Raw genomic sequence first — 15,827 nt, 5'->3', positions numbered from 1 at the left:
AATTTTTTCAGTTATGCTTATATGATATATACTATATATGATATTAAATATGTCATACGAAAAAGAACACTGCATAATATGTTAGCTCATTAAGTATTTCCTGGAAAAAAATAAATAAAAGCTGCTGAAAGTAATCATCCCTGAGAAGCCGCTGTCAAGGGGATAGGTACCCTGACAGTAAATTCGTCAAGAGAAGCGGTCCTGACTCCAAGAACAAACTTTTGAAGAGCAATGGCAGGGCTCTGTTATCAGCAGGGTGCTCTTTTCAGTTGTGTCTCCAAATCTGGGGCCATGGCTGGATGACTCATTGCGTCCAACGGTCTGATGGGAAAAGTCTTTAATGAAGAAAATTCTCACTAAAATTACAATTTCTTAGGACGAACTAGGTTCAAAGTCACAAGCCCTTGCAATTCTTTACTCCTAGGCATTCCATAGTGATGTCGTAGAGGATCTATGTTTTAGCCTTCCTCCAGGATCCTGAATGATCTTAGAAGATCCACTGGGATATCTTTCGCTCTGTATTTTAGGAGACTATGCATAAATTATATTGTCTGAGCCTGTTCTGAACCAAATCATTCCGTTAAAAGAAAAAGGCTTTGAGAGAAAAAAAGAAATTAGGGAATCAAGTGAATAGACATCGTGGGTTAATATATCACAATAGTTACCAATTAGACAAAGAATCTGTGAAAGCTAGTCAATGATTGTATTAAGAATCATCCTCAAAGCCTTTCTCTCAAAGGGATAATTTGGGTATATGTAGCCACTAGAGAACACAAAATTATACACATAAAGTTCACATGCATTTGTGAAACTTTAGCTCATTATTGGCATTGGGAAGTTAAAAGCAGGCAAATAAAGGAAAATATCCTCCCTAGAGGTCAACGGCTACAAATGGCTAAACCATAAAGCTGTTCCTTGCAAAGGACTGTTCTTTCTTTCTTCAGTAGTTCACAAACTATTAATTGCTACAATTTATAAAATCTGCATATAACCATTGAGCTACAGGATGGAGTGAAGAAAGTCCTGATTTGTCTAAGGTCCCAGTTCCCTCCCTCTGAAAATTATCAGTCTGAGCCTGGCAGATGGAGGCACTTGGACCTTCAAGTCCTCTGTGTACCCAACTGAGAAAAAAATGCTTTGGACCAGAGAAGCCGGCCTTTCAGTCTCTAGCATGCATGATGCCATGTGAACTTTATACTTCCAAACTGCTCATTAGCTATTTATTTGCCGTGGAAGATAGTAATCTGACTCAAATGACATATATAACAAGGGCAAATTAAACATTAACATGAGTTTTTCCTACTTAAAAAAAAAGAAATTATTTTTATGCAAAGGTTAAGGAATAACTGGTAAGTCTTCTGCGTTAAATATAATGGGAGTAGACTCATAGATCCCTACCCCTCACCGGCTTGCAGCTAGCTGTGAACCAATCAGCTCATCTTGCTGAAATCAACTGGGGTTAAGCAACCTGAAACTTTCCCTGAAACAACCTTGGTTTCAAAGCCAAGATTAAGGCAACCTTTGATTTTTAAATGTTTGATAAATGTGGGCAGTAAATCTGGAGATAAATATTTCTGCTATTAGGCATCACATTAACGACACTGCATTCTGAGCCCGGTGGAATGGAGGACTGAGTCCATACATGTAGTGATATAGGACAACAGGAATAATCGCGTAGGGGTGAAACACTTTCTCCTCCATAACATTGGGAAAGGTCATGTCCAACGTGCTTTGCCATCACCGAATAACGAGTTAAATTAGTCTGATGCCAAAGTTCAGAGTTAAAAGTTATTCTTTAAAAGACGCCCTCTATCACACACACACACTCCCACCTAGACCAAGCGCTTACAGAAAGGATATTATCGATCTGATGGAGTATTTTAAGGAAAGCTTTTCCTTAGGGAAGGGATATGTGCAGAAATTGGTTAAAAAAAGGGTTTCATTGTTTTTCTATACCTACACTAAACTACCCTGAATCAGAAGAGATTATTTTAAATAATACGTCATCAGCTGTTTATGGAGCTTCTACGTCTTCCAGGCACTGTGCTATGGAGTTATTTATAAGAGCAAGACAGTACTAGAAGAGCTCATGTAGGGCAACTGCAACATACGACAGAAATGATGGCTAGGAGTATGTTAGTATGGAAGACAGGGGTTAGACTTCATGACCTTAGCGCCTACTTTCCATATAACTATGAGATAGTTCTCCAAGTTATGTTTCTATGATAATTATTTGGGGGAAAAAGTCCCCATTGCAGTTCAGAATGGTTGAATAAGCACTGAAAGTATTTCCTTATTGGAAAGGAACAAGAAATACAGACAGACAGGACGGCCTCAAGATTGTTCCCTCTGATGTAGCTTGCCTGTAGGTTGGTCCTTCTAATCCTTTTTCCATAGGGCCAGACAAATCCTTCTGAAACACAAATCTGGCTGTCACCTTCTGCTAAAACCTGGTGAGTGGCTCCCCATTGTGCTCTGGATGCTAAAATTCAAGCTTTTTAGCATGGAGTGTTAAATTTGCTTCACGGTGAAGGCTTTGCTTACTTCCCATTCACCGCTCACTTCCCTGCCCATAAATGCTGATCTCCATCACAGAACACTATTTCCCTGAACAGAACTTGCTCTCTTGCTTCTGCAGATTAGAATATGTTATTATACTATTTTTCTCTATCTGTAAAATTCCCCATTTCTTTTTTCTTTCCTTCTTCTTTTTTTTTTTTCTTTTTTCCCCCACCTTCCTTTTTCTCTTTACTTGGTCAATGACTACTTCAGATCTTAGCCTTCCTAGGACTTTATTCTCGGAAACCTTCTCAGACCCTGTAAGACTGTTTGGGCTCTTACCACACTAGGGTGTCTCTGAATCTGTTGCATCCATTGGGGTATTGCTGGACTGTGTTTTGCTACCATCATATTCTCAGAAACTAGGACTGCATGTAGCTTAATGGGTGAAGTTAATCAGTAATTATTAATTACACAAATACATGTTGATCATGGTACTAGGGGGTGATGTGAGAAATCATTCCTTCTAAGTACAAGGCACATAACAGATTTTTAAAAAAATTTGTTGTGAAAATGGAGCACACTAAATTCAGAAGTCTGAAGTTCGTGCCACAAGAGCTTGTAAGCAGCAAACCATGGAATGATTTAGGATCTCCCACGGGAGCCTTGGAAGTGTGAGATCGGCTAACAAGACTGTGGAGAGTAGGTCCCCTTGAGAAGCACAACTATAAAAAGTCACTGCTTCCATTTTTAGCCACTCCCTTCAGTCCAGCGCCAGGTACATGCCACATCGTGCCTGGGATCAATTTACATCCTCTGTATCCTGTTTCATCCCCCTTGGTGATTTACATAATCCCCCTGGCTGTGCCTATCAATTTACAGACCAAAGGAATCCCATCATAGGCACTAAGTCATCTACTTGGCTGCTTCTTACAAATGCATTTTACCTGGATTATGTCTGTCAGTGCAAACCCCCAGGGAATGATAATTTCATTGTACTTTATCACCAAGTGTTCCTAGAGACAGCAGTGGGGGGGGGGGCGGATACCTGAGGTTGAGGGGAAGCAAACCTGTTCTACAGAATCACCCTTGATAACTTGTCTTCCTTCCACAGTTTGTGACTTTAGAACTGTCTTACCCTACAGGGTATTTAAATCTGTATTGCAGTAAAATGGTTCTAGGGCCAACCCCCTTTGAAGATTTCATACTTCTGTCGACCACCCTACTGTGATCGTTTTTGAAAGGCTAATCTTGAGAGGAGAGATGGCTCATTTTTCCCTCTCAAATGATGAACTTTGTTAGATCCCTAAATACTTTGAAGGGTAAGACAGGCCACCATATTCATGTCTTAAAATACATAAAATGCAAATTCATGGATATAACCAGAAGTAAATTGAGAAAGAGCTGTTTTATGAGTAGAAAGATAGAGTAAATCTTGGCTGCAAATAATAAAACAATTATGATGGTGCTCATAGTTCATTGACAAGGTTAAGGCCAATAAAATAACACAGTACTACAGCATGGGAGTATCTGAAAGTGCCAGGAGAACCGAGCGCCATTTCCCTGATGTGCTTGAGATAAATTTTCTGACGCCAAGGCGAAGAAAAGTAAGGATGGTATTTAGGACATCAGTGTGGTCCTACAAGACAATTTCTACTTCTCGAACAGAAGCATTGAAGCAGACTTTGCCAAGATTTTGTTGAGCACTTTTAAACATTCATATTTTCCCATTTGTAGAACTGTGTTCCTAGAAACAAATGATTGAGAGTAATCAGAGAGCCATTATCTCTGCTATGATCTTCAAAGTTAAGAAATATTTAATAAAAAGTATTCATTATGCATCATACTCTTTTTTCTTGCATTATTAAAACACAAAAATCGATGCTGTCCCTTCCAAAATGATCCAAATAAGCCTGAACAGAAGTGTAAGGAGAGCATGAGGGTCACACACACTGAGACTTGGGCAAGTTGTTCTGGGCTGAGAGTCAGGGTACACGACTTTTAGACTAGTTTAACCTATGATTATGAGATCGGGGGCAGTTCTGCATTGCCTTTCTCTATACCAATGGTTTTCAGGCTCAGAATTACCAGGAGGAATTGTTAAAACACATACTGGTGCTTCCTATCCCCTAGGTTTCTAATTTAGCAGGTTGAATATGCCTAAGAATTTGCATCTCCTCCCAAGTTCCCAGGTATTTCTAATGCTCTGAAAGGGGGCGGGTTTTGAGAACCACAGCAACTCACACATCTCTCCATCTGTTCCTCTTCACTGAGGGGGGAAGCAAAGGGATGAGGACGGAGGCAGCATGGCCTTGTGTTATGGTCTTCAGATGGCACTGTGGGGGGGTGTGCATTTATGGGAATGGAGGCAGGAATGAAGGGAAGAAGAAAAAGCACACATTTGGATCTAGCTCCCATTTTGTTTTGTTTTGTTTTGTTTTGTTTTGAATTTGATCAAGTAGAAGATGGGCCTAGCCCTTGGAGGTAAAGAACCCAGAGCAGTTCAGGGGAAGAGTGAAAAACCACCAGAGAATTCCAAGTACGTTCTCCAGCTTGCCATCCTTGCCCTGGCTCCTACTGTATCCTGGAGGTCAAAAATCCAAAATTATAGAGAAACATAAAGAGACAAAGCTGACCTGAAGTTATCCTGCTGGTAGGAATACGATCTTTCTTTGCATAAAAAGTGACCGCTCTCATCACTTCTCAGCCTTCTGGCTAAGAACAAGTGTAAAAAGTGACCACTCGCAACAGCTTTGTGTTAGAAAACAACAGGAAGGTTGGATGTATTTTAAATAAAGAACAGGAAAAGTTACTATGCTTTAACTAGAATGTTTTAAAAGCTAAACACGAGTAGATGCTGTTTGTGAAACATATGGATAAACACATTTATATGGCTAAATACAGCATTATAAGCTGATTTAAACATTTTCCAGGTAGGAACACCAAAATATGAAAAAGATTTATTTAGTGCATAAACTTGCAACAAATAGTGAGATCGAGCTTCCTTCGTATTTTCTGGAGCTCAAATCCCATTGTAACATTGCCATAAAATAAAAATATGTGAAAAGAATGTTTTTCTCCACTCTCACGGATGTCTCACTTCTTACGATGAGCACTACACAAAATAAAAGGCCAGTATAAAAACTGTCAGGTGTATTAACAAACTTGCTGCAATAAGATTTGTCTTGCAAAAGCTATTTTCTTTTAAAGCGATGAGGCTGCATGCTTTCCTTATTTGCACACCATTCTCTGGATTGAACACCCCTTTGTCTCTGCAATTCACTGCCTCCTCATGGACTTAGTATGGTCCAGCGTAGTTATTATAGTGGCATGGATTTCATTGCTGGAATAAATATTACAATGCTTTTGTAATCATAGGGCATCACGAGTAGGAGCATTAAGAGACATCTGCTTTCTCTGAAGGGAATTACATGAGCCCTCTAATATTCGATGGGAGAAAGAACAATGTGCAAACTAAGAGCCAGTGTGTGTCATTCACCATAAAAGTCATTCAAATTCACACCAAGTCAAGTCCAGACACAAAGCTGTCCACATAACTGAATACAGTTTGCAAACTGAAAAGATGCAGAAAGTAAGACCTGAGATTTTACTGATTAATGGGCTCTCCTTTATTTTGGACACTTGCTCACTGACTCGTCCTGGGTTGCAAAATTCTTTTAAAATATCCAATTGTTTGGATATTTTAGTATTATTTATTTTCAGTACATATTTTTAAAACAATAATAATAAATAATAATTTATGTGACTTTCATGAAAGAAATTTGATCTCTTTCATCTCATTCAAGTGTTTAAAAAAGCAGAAGTTATTTCAAGATTTTTTAAAGGAAAACTGAGGTATAGATATTTTCAATGAAAAACAAAAATACTCAATTCCTGAACTATTTACTAGGTGCACATATTTAACACATGTTTTAGCACATGTTTTTATGTATGGCATTCATGCAAATTTTTGAGGTCAAGTAAGAAAAAAACATCAGGAATCTGAATTATATTTATCCATATCCTTGGAGAAGGGAATATTATTATATTGTATTTTGTTTTCTTATAGAGAACATATATTCAAGATTTTCATCCTGTACTTAATGGTGACTAAGGTAGTATAAAATAATAGAATGGAAGAAATTCTCAAGAGTTTTTCCCCATCAAAATAATAAATCTTATTTCTAAAATGTGATCATTCTTCAGAACGTATGGGATAGATATAAAAGCAGAGAAAAACAGTGTGCTAAAATACGCAGCCATCAGAAAGGATGAATACCCAACTTTTGTATACAGCTGGAGGAGATTATGCTGAGCGAATAAGTCAAGCACAGAAAGTTAATTATCTTATGGCTTCACTAACTTGGGGAGCATAAGGAATAACACTGGAGGAATAACATAAGGAATAACATAGAAGAAGGAAAGGAAAAGTGAATTGGGGGAAATCAGAGGGGGAGATGAAGCATGAGAGGCTGTGGACTCTGAGAAACAAACTGAGGGTTCTGGAGGGGAGAAGGGTAAGGGGAATGGGTGAGCCTGGTGGTTGGTATCAAGGAGGGCCTGTATTGCATGGAGCACTGGGTGTGGGGCATAAACAATGCATCTTGGGGGGGTGCCTGGGTGGCTCAATGGGTTAAAGCATCTGCCTTCGGCTCAGGTCATGATCCCAAGACCTGGGATCAAGCCCCACATCAGGTTCTCTGCTTAGCAGGGAGCCTGCTCCCCAACCCCTACTTGTGATCTCTCTGCCTACTTGTGATCTCTGTCTGTCAAATAAATAAATAAAATCTTAAAACAAAACAAAACAACAATGAATCTTGGAACACTGAAAAAATAAAATAAAATTTTTAAAAAATTAAAATTAAAAAATAAAATACAATTTGCAGTAAAGATGGATTTAAAAAAGAAAAAAATGCTTGGTAAATCTTCTCAATTCTTACATGGTTCCAGCGACTAGGAAAGAGAATAGCTTAGTGTGACTATTCAGAATTTTGTTCAAAGTTGCAACTTAAAAAGAAAAAAAGAAGTGTTAAGAATCAAACCTGTCTTCTCTAAATCCTTCCTCTACATGGAACAGCCACTCTCATTAATGAAAAAAAAAAAATGAACTGAAATACTCCTCTCTTCTTTGAAAGTCAGGAAGTCCCAAGTTGGAAGATGTGTAGAAAAATACATCTTTTTTTTTTTAATGTAGTCAACATTTCAGTTATTCATTTTTTAAATAAAAAATTGCGAGCATCATTCTTACAGATAGAAATCATTTGGTGGAGAAGTGATGGCTGCAGGTAAATTGATAAGCAAGTATAGGAAACTACCATTTCAGCAAAATAGACATCTATTTCTCTACAAATCTTTTAAATAAACCTATGTATTTCATTAAATTATTACTTTTTTCAATTTGATTGGAGACTTAGGTCTTTATTTGAATATTACATTTTAAAAGTTTGTTATGCATTCAGATGCCATACCTTTAAAATATCCAGAAGTGTATCTGTTGATCAAGAAATACATACTTGAAAATTTTGACTGTAGCTACGTCATTCAACTATGCTGTCCACGACAGTGGACACAGACCACACATACTAGCCTGGAAATATGGCTAGTATGACCGAAGAACCAGTCTCTTCATTGTACTCAAAAAAAACTTAAATATGCTTGGGACAACTTGGTCAACTGTAAATTTTATGCAGCCAAATGCTCTACCACTGAGCTATATACCCCCACAACTGTAAATTTTATGAAATCTGAATACAGATGAAGTAGTTTCTGATGAAAATTTAGTCTTTTGAACTGTGATTTGCTGTAAGTGTAAAAATACACGGAGTTTCAGAAGCACGATGACGAAAAGGGAAAAAATTTTTTGAATAGTACTGTATATTGTTTATAGGTTGGATTAATAATATTTAGGATATAGTATGTTAAAGAAAATACATGACTGAACTTCTTTTAATTTACCAGTTTTAATATTTTCATGTAGCTGCTAGAAAAATTATAAGTTACAAACATGGCTTGCATCTTATTTTCAATGAACAGTGCTGACCTACATTATAAATAGCAATTACAACTTAATAGTTTTTGCAGTTTATAAAATCTGTGGCCAATTATTACTACCCATATTTTTGAGCATATCCAATAAATCTTTCACTAAATTTTACACACATATTTTTTAGTATATCCCTCTTCATAGAGCCACAGCTAATCTAACTACATGGGGCCTAAGTTTCTATATGTGAGGCCATTTCAGTTGTTAGTAAGTGTTCAGACTCTTAAGGTTTTTGTCTGTTTGTTTTTTAGTAGGCTCAATGCCCAACATGGGGCTTGAACTCACTACCCCTAGATCAAGAGTTGCATGCTTTACCGACTGAGACAGCCAGGCACCCCTAAGGTTAGTTCCTTTTTACTGAAAACAGGAGTTTTGAAATTAAAGCCCGTTTGCTGCATCACATGTAAGTTACAAAGGTTGTTCACAACACAAGGTCTCCTAAGTAAAAGATCCAGCCCACACTCACCCACCAAGTGATGACCCTGGGAAGGGCCTGCATTTATCTGGAAAATGGAGCTTTTTGTTTGTTTGTTTGTTTTGTTTTCTAAATGGCACAAAGACAGCATATGGGTGAGCCAACTCTGTGGGTTTGCTTCAGATGCAATATTACAACATGCGATATTATAAAATACATGCTCAGAAAATTGTTTGCTGCTCAAATCATCCAAGTAGAGTGTGTGATCTTTCCAGGTGAGATAATTCTGGTATCATCTTACATTTGCCAAAAGTTCTATTATTTTCCCAACTTTCACATATATTTTTATCAGTATTTTCAAAGGAGATGTGGAAAGATAGGAGTGTACTGTTCTCATTTCACAACAAAGGTAATGGAATTGAGTTTCCTTATTTTCCACTTGCAAATAAAATTATAGTTCCTACAGCTCATGAGGCAGCTCCATAAAAAGAAACACTGCAACTAAAAATGAACGTCACATTTACAGGCTAAGAACAGATTGTAATAAAAGAAAACAATTTAACCACAATTTTGGTTTCTAAATTCAATCAGAATTTTGATTTCTAATAAAAATATTTCATCATCTTTTGTTACTTAATTTCTATGTTTTAAAAGAGCAAAAAATAAAAGGCAATGTGGTATACCCCCAAATCTAATTTGTTTATAATTTTCGTTTCATACAGTTTATCTCCATTAGCCTATGACAAAAGTTCTCCCTTGAAAATATTCTGACAATAACAGCTACCTTTGAGAAACAAGTTGACATTAGAGTCAATTAAATCTATTTTTAGCTAATAATAAACACTGTTTTCATGCTATGTATTTTATTTAAGGATAAGAAAAAAAAAGTGGCTAATACTTTTATGAATCTACAGGACTCTGAGGAGAATATCTTTAAGATAATTCCTTAATATCCCTTTTGAAAGAGTATTAGTAGTTTCTTATTCAATGTAGATTTCTTAAGTAGCTGACATTTATTTTGTTTCCCTACCACCTGATCTTGGTACCTTAAAACCTGTTTTTCATTTGTTTTACATTTATTCATATTCTAATGGTTCCTAGTGATTTTCAACTAGAATTTTCTTAAGGAGTGGGTTTTAGATCTTTCTACACGTACAAGAAATATTGTTGGAACCTACGTATTTTGAAAACCTTAATATGTTAAACATTAATGACCCACTCAGAGTGATAATATTCTTAACAGTTACTAATATTTAACTATTGAATTGAAGGCTGAGAGTTCACTTGAATACAATAAATGCCGTGTATACACAATTATACCAAATATTCTGCCTCTCTTTTGATGTTTTTATAAATAGCTCATTTGTTCCCTGCATTTCAGACCAGGACTAATTCCAGACACATCAAATTTGAAGAAGGCAATGTATAACATTTACAGCAAAAGTTGGCATTGCAACCTATACTAAAATGTGAAATTTCCTTTCCAACTGGAGGCGATGGGTCCACAACATTGCATATTTACTTAATTCTCATGTTTACCAAGCCATTGTGGTCATCAAAAGAGATTATTCAGGCAACAGACTTTTTTCAGGCTGATTGGAGGGGCAGTTTGATAAAACGTGACAAAGAGAGAAATTATTTTAAAAGTAAAAGCATGAATTTACCCAAAGCCATCGACATCTATCTTTCCGTGGATCCTGTAATGAACGTTGTCACTTTGGCATGTAGAACATGTCTCTTCTTCCATCACCTTCGAATTAATTGGATTGTAAGGGGGAGGACCAGGCGAGGAGGGATGGGGGGGTAGAAGGCACAGTGGCTCCGTTGCTATTTGTATCCCCAGAACATTTTGAAGTCAGGTAGATATTAACCTAATAAGGGAAGCCCCACTGGCTTTCTGTCTCCTCCAGACAAGAAAACAGCATAATTGTGTCTGTGCCTCTCTTTCCAATTGTTCTACTGTAACACGGGTTGAGAACTAACTACAGATTCTAATTAACTCAAATTAGACTGATGAGAGGGATGATAAGCACTACAACGTGAAGATTAGGAAATTAATCCTAATGTTAAACCTCAAAGACATTGGGTACAAAGGAAATAAATGTTAAAGAAGCAAATTGGGCCACTAACTACTTCAAAGATGTTGGAAATTAGTGCTAACCAAGCAGTGGGTTTAACCCATTTGAAGGAGAGTTCTTGACTTTCTGCAAGGAAGGGTTTCAGCACCTAAAGGCCAATAGCCTGCGTTTCAAAATGGCGTCAAGCCTTCTCTTGCACTTCTTGTGTTTGATTAAGTATTTATCATTAGCTCAGGAATGGGATGGGTGGAAGTGATGGGGATAGAAAACTATGTTACTGATTTAAAAATAATTTGTTGAAAGCACAGAAAATTTAGAAAGACTGGGTGTTATATATTACAGACATTTGTAAAAGACATATAATGAGCATTTTTATTCTGATAGTTTGAGGAAACCACTTATTAACTATAAATACACATTAAATGAAATTCCTTACTGAAAATGTGCACACTTTCTGCTTTCCCACAGTGTACAGCTTATTAAAAATGTTACTTTCCTATTGTTGCTTCTAATGTTCACTGATTTTTCTGAACTCTCAATTGTTTACTACAAAAATAGGCTTAGAAGACATATAAATGACCAAGAGACACTTCAAAAGATGTTCATCATCACATGCCATCAGGGAAATCCAAATCAAAACTATAATGAAATATCACCTCACACCTATCAGAATGGCTAAAATAAAAAACACAAGAAGCAGCAAGTGTCAGCAGGATGGTGAAAAAAGGAACACTCCTGTACTGTTGGTAGGAATGCAAACTGGTACAGCCATTGTGGAAAACAGTATGGAGATGCCTCAGAAAGGTAAAAACAGAACTACCCTACGATCTAGCAATGGCACTGGTGGATATTTACCCAAAGAATACAAAAACACCAATTCAAAGGCATACATGCACCCAGCATTATTTACAATAGTCAATTTACAGAAGCAGCCCAAGTGTCCCAAAAGAGATGAATGGATCAAGAAGATGCAGTATAGATAGTTAATGGTGTATTACTTAGCCACGAAAAAGAATGGAATCTTACCATTCACTAATACGTGGAATGTAGGAAACGAAACAAAGGGGAAAAAAGAGAGACAAATTAAGAAACAGACTCTTAACTATAGAGAACAAACTGGTGGTTACCAGAGGGGAGGCGGACCAGGGCGGGGAGGTGGGGGGCGGATGGGTGATACAGGTGATGGGGATTAAGAGTGTACTTGTGATGAACACTGGGTGTTGTATGGAGGTACTAAATCACTATATTGTCCACCTGAAACCACATAACATTGTATCTTAATTAACTGGAATTATTTTTTAAAAAAGAGAAAATAGGTTTCTAGAGAAAGTTCATCTTTTTCATGTTGCAAGGTTCTCTTACACCAGTCATGTTGTTTGAAATCTGTATTATACGACAGAAGAAGAGTTAAAATGGTGGAGGAGGAGGAGGGCCCTGAGTTTGTCTCATCCCTCCAACACAGCTAGATAGTTAGATTATGTATAAACTCATTTGTAAGTATATGTTTGTAACTCTAATCCATGTAATGTGAAGAATTTAAGAAATAAAGTAGGGGCTCCTGGGTGACACAGTTGGTTAAGCACCCAACTTTGGTTTCGGCTTGGGTCCTGATCATGAGGATTGTGAGACTGAGCCCAAAGTCAGGCTCTGTTCTCAGCACAGAGTCTACTGAAGACGTCTGTTCTGCCTTTTCCCTCTGCCCCAAACCCCTCACTCTCTCTTTCCTAAAAAAAAAATAAATAAATCTTTAAAAGATTTTTTAAAAATAAAAAAATGAAAACCCACTGCAATAATAAAATAAGAGCGATTTGATTAAAATTTAAAAATCAGAACCACATCAAGGAAGAAACCTAACATGAAACCCAGAGGACATATAATCAAATATCGAACTAAAAAGTTTTAATACACTAAAGAAAAGACTCTTTTTAGGCTACATGACTCTCATTATTAAAAAAAAATAATAAAAAGATGGAATCATACTAGTATCTCAGAAGAAACAGTATTTTCAAGAAGTATATTCTTAGAAGTTTTTCAAGTAAGAATTCACACTGTGGCATACAAAGTAATAATCTCTTCCATAAGACTGCTTATAGTAGATGTTTGGCACATTTATAAGAAGAATATCAGTTGATATTCCAAATAATATAAAAAAGAGAGCTTTGATAAAGTGACTTAAGCTGATTTGTCCATTCTCAATTATTGGGCTCTTTTTGGTTCGTTTCTAGTCCCTTCTCTAGAGGTAGGGAATGAGGTTAGTAATGAGTATTGCGTTCCTTCCCCAGCAGACCAAGTGGGATGTTACAACAGAAGCAAGTCTCAGAATCAAGTCTGCACATACAGATTTACTACCAACAAGGTATGAAAACATTCCAACAACTTACTCTCTAAAGTAGGTAAAATTCCAACTCTATCCCACAGTCATTCACCAGTACAAGGCATCAATGGTTCTCAGGCTCATTTGACAAGTCTTGAGAATCAGCCAGTCATCTAGTTGACTAGATGAGGTGCATTTTCTATCCTGCCCATGAGCCATGGGAAAAATAGGCGTCCTAGCATTAGGGCACTGCTCTGAAGAACATCAGGAGGCTGGCTTGCCATGTTCTCATATTATCTTTACAACTGGAAAAGCATTTGAGACATTCTCCCACTCTGTTGTGGATGGAGATGGTGATATTAGAAGCCATTGTTATTGGAAGCTATACGACACTGATTAGCAACTTTGAAATGTTATCTATCTATCCTAATTAGAATGTTTCAAATGCCAATAATCTATTCTAGTATGTAGGTTATACTGAATGTATCCTATCCGTATATCATATTATGTTGAAGTATTTAAAATACACTATAGGCAATGTAACAGGAATTGTTCTAACCCACCCATGAAAAGACCCAGGGTTTTCCAAAGACATCTATCAACTCTTTCTCCTAGATATCTGCTAATACAGACATTCTCCTTTACTAATATACACAAGATATTCAATTTGTAATAATAAATAAAAGCATTCTTCTTTTTAGTACCCTATGCATAGTATTTTATGTTTCAAATTATTTCCCATATGTTAATTAATTTGTCTACCAAAACCTTGTCAATTGGAACACCATTGTGACCACTTACTCTGTTATACAAAAAGAAGGAGAAGGGCTTACCATGATGAAATGATGTGTCCAGGGCCACACAGCAAAGTTTGGCAGAGCTGTCGTTTCTAGTTGTATGGTTTTCCATTCGGTAATTTTTCTTAGTGACCTTTTGTGACATAGTCTCTGATGTTTTTCCAGGAAAGTCTACAAGAGGAATGCATTTAGATTCTATTACTGGGTTTACTTCCTCTCATTATTGAATAAAATGATTTTAAAACATCCTCTTTGGTTCGGTAAGCAGATGCTTTTAAGGTCTCTGATGATTCCCAAAAGAAAAAAAAAAAAAAAAGAAGATGATAGGAAAGAGTTTTTCAACATGGAACTCAACTGTAAATTCAACTCTCTCCTTCAGTGAAATGTGAGTAGAACCTATACTTCATTAAAAAAACACATAATAATTACCACATACTATGCCTAATTGAAATACAGATAGACATTTTAGTCCACTTATTTTGTATGGCAGAGCTAGAATATTGGAGTGTTTCAGAAACAATTCTCAAACTTAATGGTGTTCTCTGGCTTATAATTATATTAAATTATCTCAATTGTATAATTCACTTCTTTTCTAATATCAATACTTTCTTCAAAACAGAATTGGCTCCTCCTAGGAAATTATGTTGTTTCATGAAAAAAAGCATCAACTATGAGTCAGACAAAAGGAGTTTGCTCTGTCCCCTGTTTACATGTATTTGCTGGTTGACGTTGCCTCATTCCTCGCTGTATTAAACCTGGGTCTAAACTCCCGCAGACGCAATGCAGTAATGAGAACCTCATAAGGCTTCGGGGGAATATCGAATAGGGGTGAAATACGTTGGGGTGTTTTGTTTTCCAGGCCAACTCTCACTTCCTGCCTCACATAAACATCATCTTCTTTGAGCGCCCAGCCCTTGTGGGCAGCCTCTTCCTCACCTTACTGGATACACTCCCCTCTGCTCTTTTTTGCTGATCTCTTATTTACTCTCTGTCTTATTGGCCTGAATCTGCGGCTCTCTCCTAAGGCAGGTAGCCCACGGGGAGGAAGAACAGAGGAGAGTATTTCATCACTCTCCCTAAGCTCTGCTCCGAGAGCAGTGCCAACACAGAGCAGATTCTTTACAAAGAAGTTTGTTGAATGACTAAATGGTTGAATAACTGAATGGAATGCCATGGAATGGAAGAAATATTTACCCATCTGTTTCTCAAGGTTGTTGTGAAGATCAGAAAACAAGCATGTGTGTTGGACTGTTAAAAAACTCAAGCCTTATGTGTTGGCTAATTCAATAAAAAAAATATATATATATGTAAATGGTATATATGTATATAAATATAAAAATATATACTTGATATATGCATTTATATATAATAAAGCATACATAAATGTATTTTATTATATAATTTTATACATATATTATATATATATATAAAAAACTCAAGTGCCCCACGGTTTCCCTCAGCTTGCATAGCCTTAATAAATGTTCAGGGAGTTGAATTAAGCTGAACCAAAACTGAGGAAACATTTACCACGACTGCACACCTTCCCGATGTGTGCGGACCCTCTGCAGGTTCCGTCCAAGAGCCCTCGCACGAACCGGCCGGCCTAGAGCTGGCCCTCCCTGGCAGGGCCCTCGCAGAGGTTGAGAACTGCGGGGGTCTCAGACCGCCCAAACCTAAGGAG

This window comes from Mustela nigripes, chromosome 9 (genome assembly GCF_022355385.1).
Source record: "Mustela nigripes isolate SB6536 chromosome 9, MUSNIG.SB6536, whole genome shotgun sequence".
Lineage (NCBI taxonomy): Eukaryota > Metazoa > Chordata > Mammalia > Carnivora > Mustelidae > Mustela > Mustela nigripes.
This window is presented reverse-complemented; position numbering follows the sequence as displayed.